The 12,794-nt window shown below is 43.9% G+C and overlaps 1 non-coding gene across 1 annotated transcript; it reads left to right on the top strand.

The window, feature by feature from the left end:
• Positions 1-12,409: 12,409 nt before the first annotated feature.
• Positions 12,410-12,484, top strand: Trnas-cga (transfer RNA serine (anticodon CGA)). Its single transcript has one exon. It is a non-coding gene; the product is annotated as a tRNA-Ser (tRNA).
• The last annotated feature ends 310 nt before the right edge of the window (positions 12,485-12,794 follow it).

Genomic DNA, 12,794 nt, shown 5'->3' with positions numbered 1-12,794 from the left:
GGTAATTTAGCACCAAAATTGGAAACTACGAAGTAGACAAATTTAAGAAATTCTGCAAAGTAATATGGGTGAGCGAAGCAAGGAGGACACTTAAAATATACTAACATAGGACCTCAGGGAAAAAGGGCTTACCTGACTGAGAGAAGCCTGATATTTCAAACATTTGCCTCAATCTAAAGAAGAAATTCCTGAGATTGTACGTTTGGAGCACAGCTTTCTGTGGTGGTGAATCATTTACTCTGGAGAAACTGAAACAGAGGAGAATCCAAGCATTCTGATGGACTAGTAAAGAAAGGAATGAGGAAGTTCTCAACAGAATTAGAGAAGAAAGGAACGTGTTTTGGAACAATGACAAGAAGAAGGGGCTGAATCACAAGACTTCTGTCGAAAGACGTCAGGGAAAAACCTCTCTGGTACTTGATGGAGGTGTTGAGGCCAAAATCTGTAGAGGAAGACAGGTACTGGAATACATATAGTTGAGAATATAGGATGCAAGTGCTACTTTGGGATTAAGAGGTTAGAGGTTGGCATTGGAAAAGAATCGGTAGCGGGCATCGCAAAAAAAAAAAAAAAATAAATAAATAAATAAAAAAAAATAAAAATAAATAAATAAATAAAAGGGAAATGTCCTCCCATGAACCATGGACCTTGCCGTTGGTGGGGAGCCTTGCGTGCCTCAGCGATGCAGATAGCCGTACCGTAGGTACAACCACAATGGAGGGGTATCTGTTGAGAGGCCAGACAAACGTGTGATTCCTGAAGAGGGAAGAGGGGCAGCAGTCTTTTCAGTAGTTGCAGGGGCAACAGTCTTGATGATTGACTGATCTGGCCTTGTAACACTAAGCAAAATGGCCTTGCTGTTATGGTACTGCGAACGGCTGAAAGCAAGGGGAAACTACAGCCGTAATTATTCCCGAGGGCATGAAGCTCTACTGTGTGATTAAACGATGATGGCGCCCTCTTGGGTAAAATATTCCGGAGGTAAAATAGTCCCCCATTCGGAGCTCTGGGCGGGGACTACTCAAGAGGATATCGTTATAAGGAGAAAAAAAACTGGCGTTCTACAGATCGGAGCGTGGAATGTCAGATCCCGTAATCGGACAGGTAGGTTAGAAAATTTAAAAAGGGAAATGGATAGGTTAAAGTTAGACATAGTGGGAATTAGTGAAGTTCGGTGGCAGGAGGAACAAGACTTCTGGTCAGGTGACTACAGGGTTATAAACACAAAATCAAATAGGGGTAATGCAGGAGTAGGTTTAATAATGAATAGGAAAATAGGAATGCGGGTAAGCTACTACAAACAGCATAGTGAACGCATTATTGTGGCCAAGATAGATACGAAGCCTACACGTACTACAGTAGTACAAGTTTATATGCCAACTAGCTCTGCAGATGACGAAGAAATTGAAGAAATGTATGATGAAATAAAAGAAATTAATCAGATAGTGAAGGGAGACGAAAATTTAATAGTCATGGGTGACTGGAATTCGAGTGTAGGAAAAGGGAGAGAAGGAAACTTAGTAGGTGAATATGGATTGGGGCTAAGAAATGAAAGAGGAAGCCGCCTGGTAAAATTATGCACATTTTCTATTTTAAGTCATCAGTCCCCTAGACATATAACACCTTAAACCTAACTAACCTAAGGACATCACACACATCCATGCCTGAGGCAGGATTCAAACCTGCGACCGTAGTAGCAGCGCGGTTCCGGACTGAAGTTTAGAATCGCTCGGCCACATCCGCCGGCTTTATTTAATACTGCGATTAGGTAATTTCGATTACATACCATTGTCAAGACCTGTATAACCAACATGGAAAAGCACTGCATTGTCTGCATACATCGCCATGAATAAATAACACTTTACACACCTCACAAGAGATAAAATACTACTGCACAAATTTCTTACAACTACATGTTAATTTACAGCAGCTGGTAATTTGTTTCCACAGATTCATGTTCATCGAAAGACCTTAAGACTCTCGAAAACACATATCAAAGGCACGTTACCTACATTGCTGGATTACTTGACTTAGTTTTCGTCATGTATGAAAACAGTCAGCGATCAAAGAATACATTTAGGACGTAAGAATGTACCTAAAGTATTGTGTACAGTATGTGGCATATCACCGGGCAAGCTACATTATTATAAACACCGTATTAACAAAAATATGCAAGAGGTACATACAAAATCCCACAAATGATGGAATACTCCATCAAATGCTGTCATGCCGGTATAACGACTGCCTTATACCGGCAGAAGGGAGAAGGAATACGTAGTAGGTGAGTATGGATTGGGGCTAAGAAATGAAAGAGGAAGCCGCCTGGTAAAATATTGCACAGAGCATAACTTAATCATGAAAGAAGGCTGTATACATGGAAGAACCCTGGAGATACCAAAAGGTATCAGATAGGTTATATAATGGTAAGACAGAGATTTAGGAATCGGTTTTTAAATTGTAAGACATTTCCAGGGGCTGATGTAGACTCTGACCACAATCTGTTGGTTATGACCTGTAGATTAAAACTGAATGAAAATGCAAAAAGGTGGAAATTTAAGGAAATGGGACCTGGATAAACTGACTAAACCAGAGGTTGTACAGAGTTTCAGGGAGAGCATAAGGGAACAATTGACAGGAATGGGGAAAGAAATACAGTTGAAGAAGAATGTGTAGCTTCGAGGGATGAAGTAGCGAAGGCAGCAGAGGAACAAGTAGCTAAAAAGACGAGGGCTAGTAGAAATCCTTGGGTAACAGAAGAAATATTGAATTTAATTGATGAAAGGAGAAAATATAAAATTGCAGTAAATGAAGCAGGCAAAAAGGAATACAAACGTCTCAAAAATGAGATCGACAGGAAATGCAAAATGGCTAAGCAGGGATGGCTAGAGGACAAATGTAAGGATGTAGAGGCTTATCTCACAAGGGGTAAAATAGATACTGCCTACAGGAAAATCAAAGAGACCTTTGGAGAAAAGAGAACCACTTGTACGAACATCAAGAGCTCAGATGGAAACCCAGTTCTAAGCAAAGAAAGGAAACCAGAAAGGTGGAAGGAGTACATAGAGGGTCTATACAAGAGCGATGTACTTGAGGTCAATATTATGGAAATGGAAGAGGATGTAGATGAATATGAAATGGGAGATACGATACTGCGTGAAGAATTTGACAGAGCACTAAAAGACCTGAGTCGAAACAAGGCCCCCGGAGTAGACAGCATTCCATTGGAACTACTGACGGCCTTGGGAGAGCCAGTCCTGAGAAAACTCTACGGTCTGGTGAGCAAGAGGTATGAAACAGGCGAAATACCCTCAGACTTCAAGAAGAATATAATAATTCCAATCCCAAAGAAAGCAGGTGTTGACATATGTGAAAATTACCGAACCATCAGTTTAATAAGCCACAGCTGCAAAATACTAACACGAGTTCTTTACAGACGAATGGAGAAACTAGTAGAAGCCGACCTCGGGGAAGATCAGTTTGGATTCCGTAGAAATACTGGAACGCGTGAGGCAATACTGACCTTACGCCTTGTTTTAGAAGAAAGATTAAGGAAAGACAGACTTAAGTTTCTAGCATTTGTAGACTTAGAGAAAGCTTTTGACAATGTTGACTGGAATACTCTCTTTCAAATTCTAAAGATGGCAGGGGTAAAATACAGGGAGCGAAAGGCTATTTACAATTTGTACAGAAACCAGATTGCAGTTGTAAGAGTCGAGGGGCACGAAAGGGAGGCAGTGGTTGGGAAGGGAGTGAGACCGGGTTGTAGCCTCTCCCCGATGTTATTCAATCTGTATATTGAGCAAGTAGTAAAGGAAACAAAACAAAATTTCAGAGTAGGTATTAAAGTCCATGGAGAAAAATAAAAACTTTGAGGTTCGTCGATGACATTGCAGTTCTGTCAGAGACAGAAAAGGACTTGGAAGAGCGATTGAATGGAATGGACAGTGTCTTGAAAGGTAGATATATGATGAACATCAACAAAAGCAAAACGAGGATAATGGAATGTAGTCGAATTAAGTCGGGTGATGCTGAGGGAATTAGATTAGAAATCAGACACTTAAAGTAGTAAAGGAGTTTTGCTATTTGGGGAGGAAAATAACTGATGATGGTCGAAGTAGGGAGGATATAAAATGTAGACTGGAAATGCCAAGGAAAGCGTTTCTGAAGAAGACAAATTTGTTAACATCGAGTATTGATTTAAGTGTGAGGAAGTCATTTCTGAAAGTATTTGTATGGAGTGCTGCCATGTATGGAAGTGAAATATGGACTATAAATAGTTTGGACAAGAAGAGAATAGAAGCTTTCGAATGTGGTGCTACAGAAGAATGTTGAAGATTAGATGGGTAGATTACATAACTAATGAGGAAGTATTGAATAGGATTGGGGAGAAGAGAAGTTTGTGGCACAACTTGACCAGAAGAAGGGATCGGTTGGTAGGACATGTTCTGAGGCATCAAGGGATCACCAATTTGGTATTGGAGGGCAGCGTGGAGGGTAAAAATCGTAGAGGGAGACCAAGAGATGAGTACACTAAGCAGATTCAGAAGGATGTAGGTTGCAGTAGGTACTGGGAGATGAAGAAGCGTGCACAGGATAGAGTAGCATGAAGAGCTGCATCAAACCAGTCTCAGGGCTGAAGACCACAACAACAACAACAACAACAACAAAGAAAATGTCCTCCTAGGAATGCACGATGTCGGAACTTTAATAGTAAACCACATAGTACTGCAAAAGGTTTCCGTTGTAGCGTCTCCCAATGAAGTTGCGTGATGTACTAGCACTTTTTTTATATAAATTGGTATCGAAAGACATTGTTGTCCTTTGGATCTTCCCTGTTTCCTCTACCAACCCTACCTGCTAATATCCCAAACGAATAATATTCAAGAATAGACCGAACGAGGGTTCTGCACTCCATCTCCGTTTCGGGTAGAAACCACTTCCTGAGGTTCAATGAATCTTAATCCAGCGTCTGCACTACCCGCCATTAGATTTATGTGCTACTTTTACTTTAAATCCCTCAGTACCTATACTCTTAAATATTTCAAAAACACGTCTGTTTATAGACATTCTCCTGCAACAGTGTAAAGCTATAATAACGGGACTTTTTGTCTACGTGCACGCAATATGTTACATTTGCTGGAATGCGGAACCGTGCACCAAATGTCGATGATACACCGACCTTCCTGCATTTCGCTAAAATTTTCTAGCGTTGCGACTTGTCAGTACACATCAGTCACCCACGAAAAGCCCTATGGAACTAACGATGTTATCTACTGGGTCATTTAAACATATTACGAAAAGTAATGGTCCTATAGCACTCTCTGTGGGTACGCCTGAAATTTCTTTTATTTCTGAAGATTTAGCTCCGTTGAGAATTACATGCTGTATTCTGTTTGCTAGAAACTGTTCAGTCCAGTCATACAGTTGGTTTTAAACTTCATGAGCTCATGGTATTTTGTTCGTTATTCGGCATAGCGGATGTGTATCGAACGCCTTCTGAAATTGAAAGAACACGCCTACATACTGGGCGCCTGATTTCATTGCTTTCTAGCTCTCGTGGATGAACGGGGGTTTCACACGATCATTGTTTTCAGAAAGAATATTGCTTGCTGCAGAGGAGTTTCTCTCTCTGCAGAAAACTTACGTATCTTTAAATATTATATGTGTATTTGGTGTTAGCATACCTGGATAGCTAAAACAGTCCAAACAACTGACATTACTGAAAAAACTGCCTATTAGTTCTGTCTCGGATTCTTCGGCCGACGTTCGTCTGATGATTTTCCTGACGTTTCGCCAGTACTATGACTCTCATTGTCAAAGTTTCGAAACCTTATCGTCACATGATTTCGTTATTCCAGTCCTTATTTAAGCTTTAGAGATGAATTCATGCTAGCTCCCCATCTTACCCCGGATATGGGGCGAGACGGGAAATTGGTAGTTTATGTTTCAAATCGAGATATTTCTAACTAAATTTAACAAGTCTGAAGGTTTCTTTGCATGATACTCTAATTCAATGGTTAAGTAAACAAATGATAATCAGACCTACTTGAATTTGTTTATTTTTGTCCCTGTTGTAAGGGTTTAAAGTTAGATTCCCCATCTTGCTCCGATTTCTCCTACGTGTCCCTTCACGTTTCCACTTCAGTATCACATCGGAAACGTTGGACCTAGGGATGTTTAGGAGTGCGGAATCCTCGCTTACAGAAAAATGACTCCCAATATTCTGACCGTGTTCGATGTCCGTGAGTTCCCCGGAGCACGCCTTTCTGCTCTCTCGCGATGTCTAATTACTACTGAGGTCGGTGATACGGAGTACCTGGCAGTAGGTGGCAGCAGAATGCACCTAATATCAGAAACATATGTTTTTGGGGGTGTCTGGGTACTTTTGTTCACATTGTGTATGTGTGGATTCACTACTAACACAAATCACAAAACATATTGTAGACAGTATCCAAAACACCTCTGGATATGCATGCAAAATTACACCACTGTACGACAAATTTTTCTTATAACTAGTTAGAGGATTGAAACTGTATCATACACCGTAGCATAGGTTACTGTTTACGGTGCAGCGTTCGCGCAACGTTAGAGGACGGAACATCGGTTCGTAATGGATAGGGGAATCTGACGTGTCCTTTCTAAAGGAACCAAAACAGCTTTAAACTGAAAGCGATTGAAGAGGAACCTGGATAAAGCTAAATCCGGATGGTCGGAAGTGAATTTTAACTTGCGTCCTGTCGAGTGCGATTTTTGTGTGGTAACCACCGTACGAAGACAATGAACAGCGAGAAAAATTTTTGCTGCGATCGCTGATGCGCGATGGAAGACAGCGTTCGTAATAGAGGAAGGGAGGAGTTGAAGAGTGTGCGCGATACAATTCTGTCTGCTCTCTGGGGGATTGTTTACGCCGGCGCTTTCTGCAGGACTCGTCAGGGAAACTCCGTAAATATCAGACGGGGGAGCATTATCCTCGTGATTTATGACGCCGGTCATGCAGGGGGTGGGAAGAGGAGGGGAGGGGGAGACATCACTTAATCTCCCCATTTGGAATCTCCCCTCGCCCTATCTCGGTCTAGTGTTCTCCTCAGTCTCGGTAAGAATAACAATTCATTCCGGTCGAGATTCCATCTCGGAATTTACGAGCTCGTCCTCGAGGAGTGACATTTTTATTTTCTTTTATTTCTTCCAGAGGAAATGGTTTCACCGGAAGAGATATGAAACTGTGTTCCGACTAAAATCCAATATTGTAGTTGCGAAAAATAATTGCCGCTGTCAGCCACTATTCTTCATATTCTGCTCTGGCTTAATTAAGTTCAGACTACTAATTACTGTGAGGCAACTGAAACCCAGTTCTCTCACATTAATGTGGCAACAGCCTACTTCGGCTTAACGTGCAATAACCACTCATAGACAGCAGGTGGCAGTATTGGCAGTGAAGCTCAAAAGCGTGTGCAACAGTTCAGTTCTTGTGATGAGGAAACGGAGCGATTTATCTGATGCCTAGAAGGGCTTGATCATTGGCTTTCCAGCATTTCTGAAATGGCTATGATCGTAAACTGGTTGGGTGGCGCCGTGATTAAAGTACGCTACTGGGCATTAAAATTGCTACACCAAAAAGAAATGCAGATGATAGACGGGAATTCATTGGACAAATATATTATACTAGAATTGAAATGCGATTACATGCAGCTTCAACACGATACCACAATTCATCAAGAGTAGTGACTGGCGTATTGTCACGAGCCATTGACCAGACGTTTTCAGTTAGTGAGAGATATGGAGAATGTGCCGGCCAGTGCAGCAGTCGAACATTTTCTGTATCCAGAAAGGCCTGTACAGGATCTGCAACATCTGGTCGTGCATTATCCTGCTGAAATGTAGGGTTTTGCAGGGATCGAATGAAGGGTCGTAACACATCTGAAATGTATCATCCACTGTTCAAAGTGCCGTCAATGCCAACAAGAGGCGACCGAGACGTGTAACCAATGGCACCCCATACCATCACGCCAGGTGATACGCCAGTATGGCGATGACGAATACATGCTTCCAATGTGTTTTCATTGCGATGTCGCCAAACACGGGTCCGACCATCATGATACCTTATACAGAACCTGGATCCGAGAAAATAACGTTTTGCCTCTCGTGCACCCAGGTTCGTCGTTGAGTACACCATCGCAGGCGCTCCTGCCTATGATGCAGTGTCTAGGGTAACGGCAGCCACGGTGTCTGAGCTGATAGTCCATGCTGCTGCACACGTAGTCGAACTGTCCGTGCAGATGGTTGTTGTCTTGCAAACGTCCCCATCTGTTGCCTCAGGGATCGAGACGTAGCTGCACGATCCGTTACAGGCATGCGGGTAAGATGCCTGTCATCTCGACTGCTAGTGATTCGAGGCCGTTGGGATCCAGCACGGCGTTCCGTATTACCCTCCTGAACCCACCGATTCCATATTCTGCTAACAGTCATTGGATTTCGACCAACGCGAGCAGCAATGTCACGGTACTATAAACCGCAATCGCGATAGGCTACAATCCGACCTTTATAGAAGTCGGAAACGTGATGGTACGCATTTCTCCTCCTTACATGAGGCATCGCAACAACGCTTCACCAGGCAACGCGGGTCAACTGCTGTTTGTGTATGAGAAATCGGTTGGAAACTTTCCTCATGCCAGCGCGTTGTAGGTGTCGACACTGGCGCCAATCTTGTGTGAATGCTTGAAAAGCTAATCATTTGCATATCACAGCATCTTCCTGTTGGTTCAATTTCGCGTCTGTAGCACGTCATATTCGTGGTGTAGCAGTTTTAATGGCCAGTGGTGTGTATCGTGCAAGGAAAAACGGCGCCTTTCGAAAGCCGCGCTGAGGTAACTGTGGTACACCACAGTCGGTGGACTACATGGCTGAACGACCGCTGAGGAACTGTGCACGGATGAATAGACGTGCATCTTTTAAGCAAGTGACAGCCCAGATGAACCAAGGATGTACCAACAAGGTCTGTGAACAATTGTTCTGCGACACATCGCTGCGTATGGGCCACTCTTCATCGACGATAAAGGTTGGAATTTGCTCGCCAATAGCGCAGCTGGATGTCGGTTAAGGGGAATCACGTTTTTTGCTCCATCGCGCACAGGGTCTTTGACATGTACGGCCCTACAAAAATCGTTGTAATGCGTTGTAATGTTCCTGCCTGAAGGATTCAACGTTGCGGCCACGGACATGTTTTCGTGGCATTCCTTGGGAAATCTCGTCATTCTGGAAGGCAAAACGCATCAGCACAACTATGTGTACACTACGTGATCAAAAGTACCCGGGCACCCACAAAAGTTACGTTTTTCATATTAGGTGCATTCTGGTACCACCTACTGCCAGGTACTCCATATCAGCGACCTCAGTAGTCAGTAGACATCATGAGAGAGAGCAGAGTGGGGCACACTGCGGAACTCACGGACTTCAAACCTGGTGAGGTGATTGGGTGTCACTTGTCATATGTCTGTACCCGAGATTTCTCCACCACCCAAACATCCCTAGGTCCACTGCCTCCGTTGGATAGTGAAGTGGAAACGTGAAGGGACACGTACAGCACAAAAGCGTACAGGCCGACCTCGCCTGTTGACTGACAGAGACCGCCGACAGTTGAAGAGGGTCGTAATGTGTAAGAGGCAGACATATATCCAGACCATCACACAGGAATTCCAAACTGTACCAGGATCCATTCCAAGTACTATGACAGTTAGACGGGTAGCGAGAAAACTTGGATTTCATGGTGGAGCCGCTGCTCAGAAGCCACGCATCACGCCGGTAAATGCCAAACGACGCCTCGCTTGGTATAAGGAACGTAAACAGTGGACGATTGAACTGTGGGAAAATGGTAAAACGTTGTGGGGAGTGACGAATCACGGCACACAATGTGGCGATCCGATGGCAGGGTGTGGGTAAGATGAATGCCCGGTGCACGTCACCTGCCAGCGTGTGTAGTGGCAACAGCAAAATTATGAGGTGATAGAGTTATGGTGTTTTCATGTTTTACATGGAGGGGGCTTGCAATCCCTGTTGTTTTGCGTAGCACTATCGCAGCGCAAGCCTACATTGATGTTTTAAGCAGCTTCTTGCTTCTCACTGTTGAAGAGGAATTGGGGGATGGCGATTGCATCTTTCAACACTATTGAGCATCTGTTCATAATGGACGGCCTGTGGCGGAATCCTATAGAACGGCTTTGGGATGTTTTGGAACGGCGACTTCGTGTCAGGGCTCACTGACCGGCATCGATACCTCTCCTCACTCAGCACTCGATGAAGAATGGGCTGCCATTCCCCAAGAAACGTTCCAGCACATGATTGATCGTATGCCTGCGAGAGTGGAAGCTGTCATCGAGGCTAATGGCGGACCAACACCATACTGAGTTCCAGTGTTACCATTAGAGGGCACCACGAACTTGTGAGTCATTTTGAGCCAGGTGTCCGGATACTTTTGATCATATAGTATATATACCCTTAGGGAGTATGTCCACCGTCACACACAGTCTGTTTTTCGCAGTCACGATGGCATCGGCGAGCAGGACAATGCAACGTCTCAGATAGCTCGCTCGATACTTGTGTGGTTGGAAGAGCATCAGGATGAGTTTACCGTACTCCCTTGGTCACTAAACGCTCTTCCCCTCCCCACGGATTTAAACCGAACTGAGAATCTGTGGGACCATCTCTGCTGCTCGCGCCATGGATGCTGAGTAGAGAAGTCTTTCGCAACTGGCCAGCGCACTAGAATCTGTATGGCTCCACATCTCTGTCTGTAGCTTCCAGAACCTCACTGTCTCTCTTTCTTCACGTCCACGCGGTGAAAGGTGTTTATTCAAGTTTATGAAAGGTGATCACATTTACCTGACTGGACCATGTCTTTATCCATATCTCTTTCTATACTGTGCTAATCAGTTTCTTTCTACGGAACTACCACCGCCAACATCCTCTACAGACTGCTTCTGTTGTATTAGTAGCAGTAGTAGTAGTAGTAGTAGTAGTAGTAGTAGTATATATAATAATATGTGGGTAATTTTCATAAAGAAGTTAGACATGTCATGGTATTACAATTTAAGAAAAAATGGTCACTATTTAGGTACCAAGCATTTACATACATACAGGTCTGGTCTGACAACCATGGGATCTCATAGTACCAACCATACAGACATTTGCCGGAAATAGTTTATGGAAACTATGAAACACCCTAATCAGGATGGCTGAATGTAAACTCCCTCCTCCGGGACACAAGTCCAGTCTTTCTTTACCAGCCCAAGTTAGTGTGTTATCCTGCTTTTTTCTACGTTCTCTCAAAGTGGGTATTGCATCAGGTAAAACCGTAGGGCTACAGTATTCATTCCTTTCTCAATACCACATAGGTGCAGACACTACGCACATACTGCATCAAAACTGTCGAACCGACTTTAATTGACGACACGATAAATGTGGCAGTTGACGTTAATATACGATTTCTGTGTTGGATTTTTGAAAACATTTCTTCCCTACAAACCTCGTTCTGATAACGAAATTAGGCCCCTCGACACCGCTCCCGTCCTAGTGAAATTTTTGGCTCAGAAAATTGCCCATTCTGTTTTCAGGAGCATGGAGTAAAAGATCTGTTCAAAGAAAGCGTTGCGTAATAACCAAATCTTGTGACGAGAAAGTTAAGGTTGTAAGAAGTGACTTGGAGAAGGTGAACAAATCATCGGCCAGTGGCAAATAGTGGTTTATTGCAACTCTTGAACTGATCTTAGGTTTTGACAATTTCGTAATTGTCTCTTTCAGATCACATGCTGATATAACACGGTCCATTAAACCGTTTTTAAAATGTTCGAACCCTGGGTCAAGGGTTATGAAAACTTCATTCGCAACTGGTTGGCTGATTTTTTCCAACTACTACAAGTTTGAAACTTCCTGGCAAATTAAAACTGTGTGCCAGATCGAGACTCGAATTCAGGACCTTTGCCTTTCGCGGGCAAGTGCTCTACCAGCTGAGCTACCCAAACATGACTCGCGCCCCGTCCCCACAGATTTACTTCTGTCAGTATCTCGTCTCCTACCTACCAAACTTTACAGAAGCTCTCCTGCGAACCTAGCAGAACTAGCACTCCTGAAAGGAAGGATATTGCGGAGACATGGCTTAGACACAGCCTGGGGGATGTTTCCAGAATGAGATTTTCACTCTGCAGCGGAGTGTGCGCTGATGTGAAACTTCCTGGCAGATTAAAACTGTGTGCCGGACCGAGAATCGAACTCGGTATCTTTGTCTTTCCCGGGAAAGTGCTCTACCAACTGAGCTACCCAGCACGACTCACACGTCGCAGGAGAGCTTCCGTAAAGTTAGGAAGGTAGGAGACGAGATACTGGCAGAAGTAAAGCTGTGGGGAGGAGGCGTGAGTCGTGCTTGGATAGCTCAGTTGGTAGAGCACTTGCCCGCGAAAGGCAAAGGCCCCGAGTTCGAGTCTCGGTCCGGCACACAGTTTTAATCTGCCAGGAAGTTTCATATCAGCGCACACTCCGCTGCAGAGTGAAAATCTCATTGTACTCCAAGTTTATTGTCGTGACACTGCTGTAGCTACAGTGATGTTTATGATGTGAGAGACAGAGAGCTTTCCATCTGAAGCAATCAACTAGTTGTCAGCGGAGTGCCTTAAATTGACCTTTGATTGACAGAAACAGCGGGTAATGCAGGAGAATTGTCCCTACCGGCAGTTTTCCCCGCTTCGTGCTGTGGCTGACAGATGAGGTTCAACAGGGATAAATGTGTGAGACAGCCAAACGCAATG

The sequence above is a fragment of the Schistocerca gregaria genome, chromosome 9, assembly GCF_023897955.1.
Source record: "Schistocerca gregaria isolate iqSchGreg1 chromosome 9, iqSchGreg1.2, whole genome shotgun sequence".
Taxonomy (NCBI): domain Eukaryota; kingdom Metazoa; phylum Arthropoda; class Insecta; order Orthoptera; family Acrididae; genus Schistocerca; species Schistocerca gregaria.
Note: the sequence above shows the minus strand (reverse complement) of the source record. Positions and strands in the feature narration are given on the sequence as shown.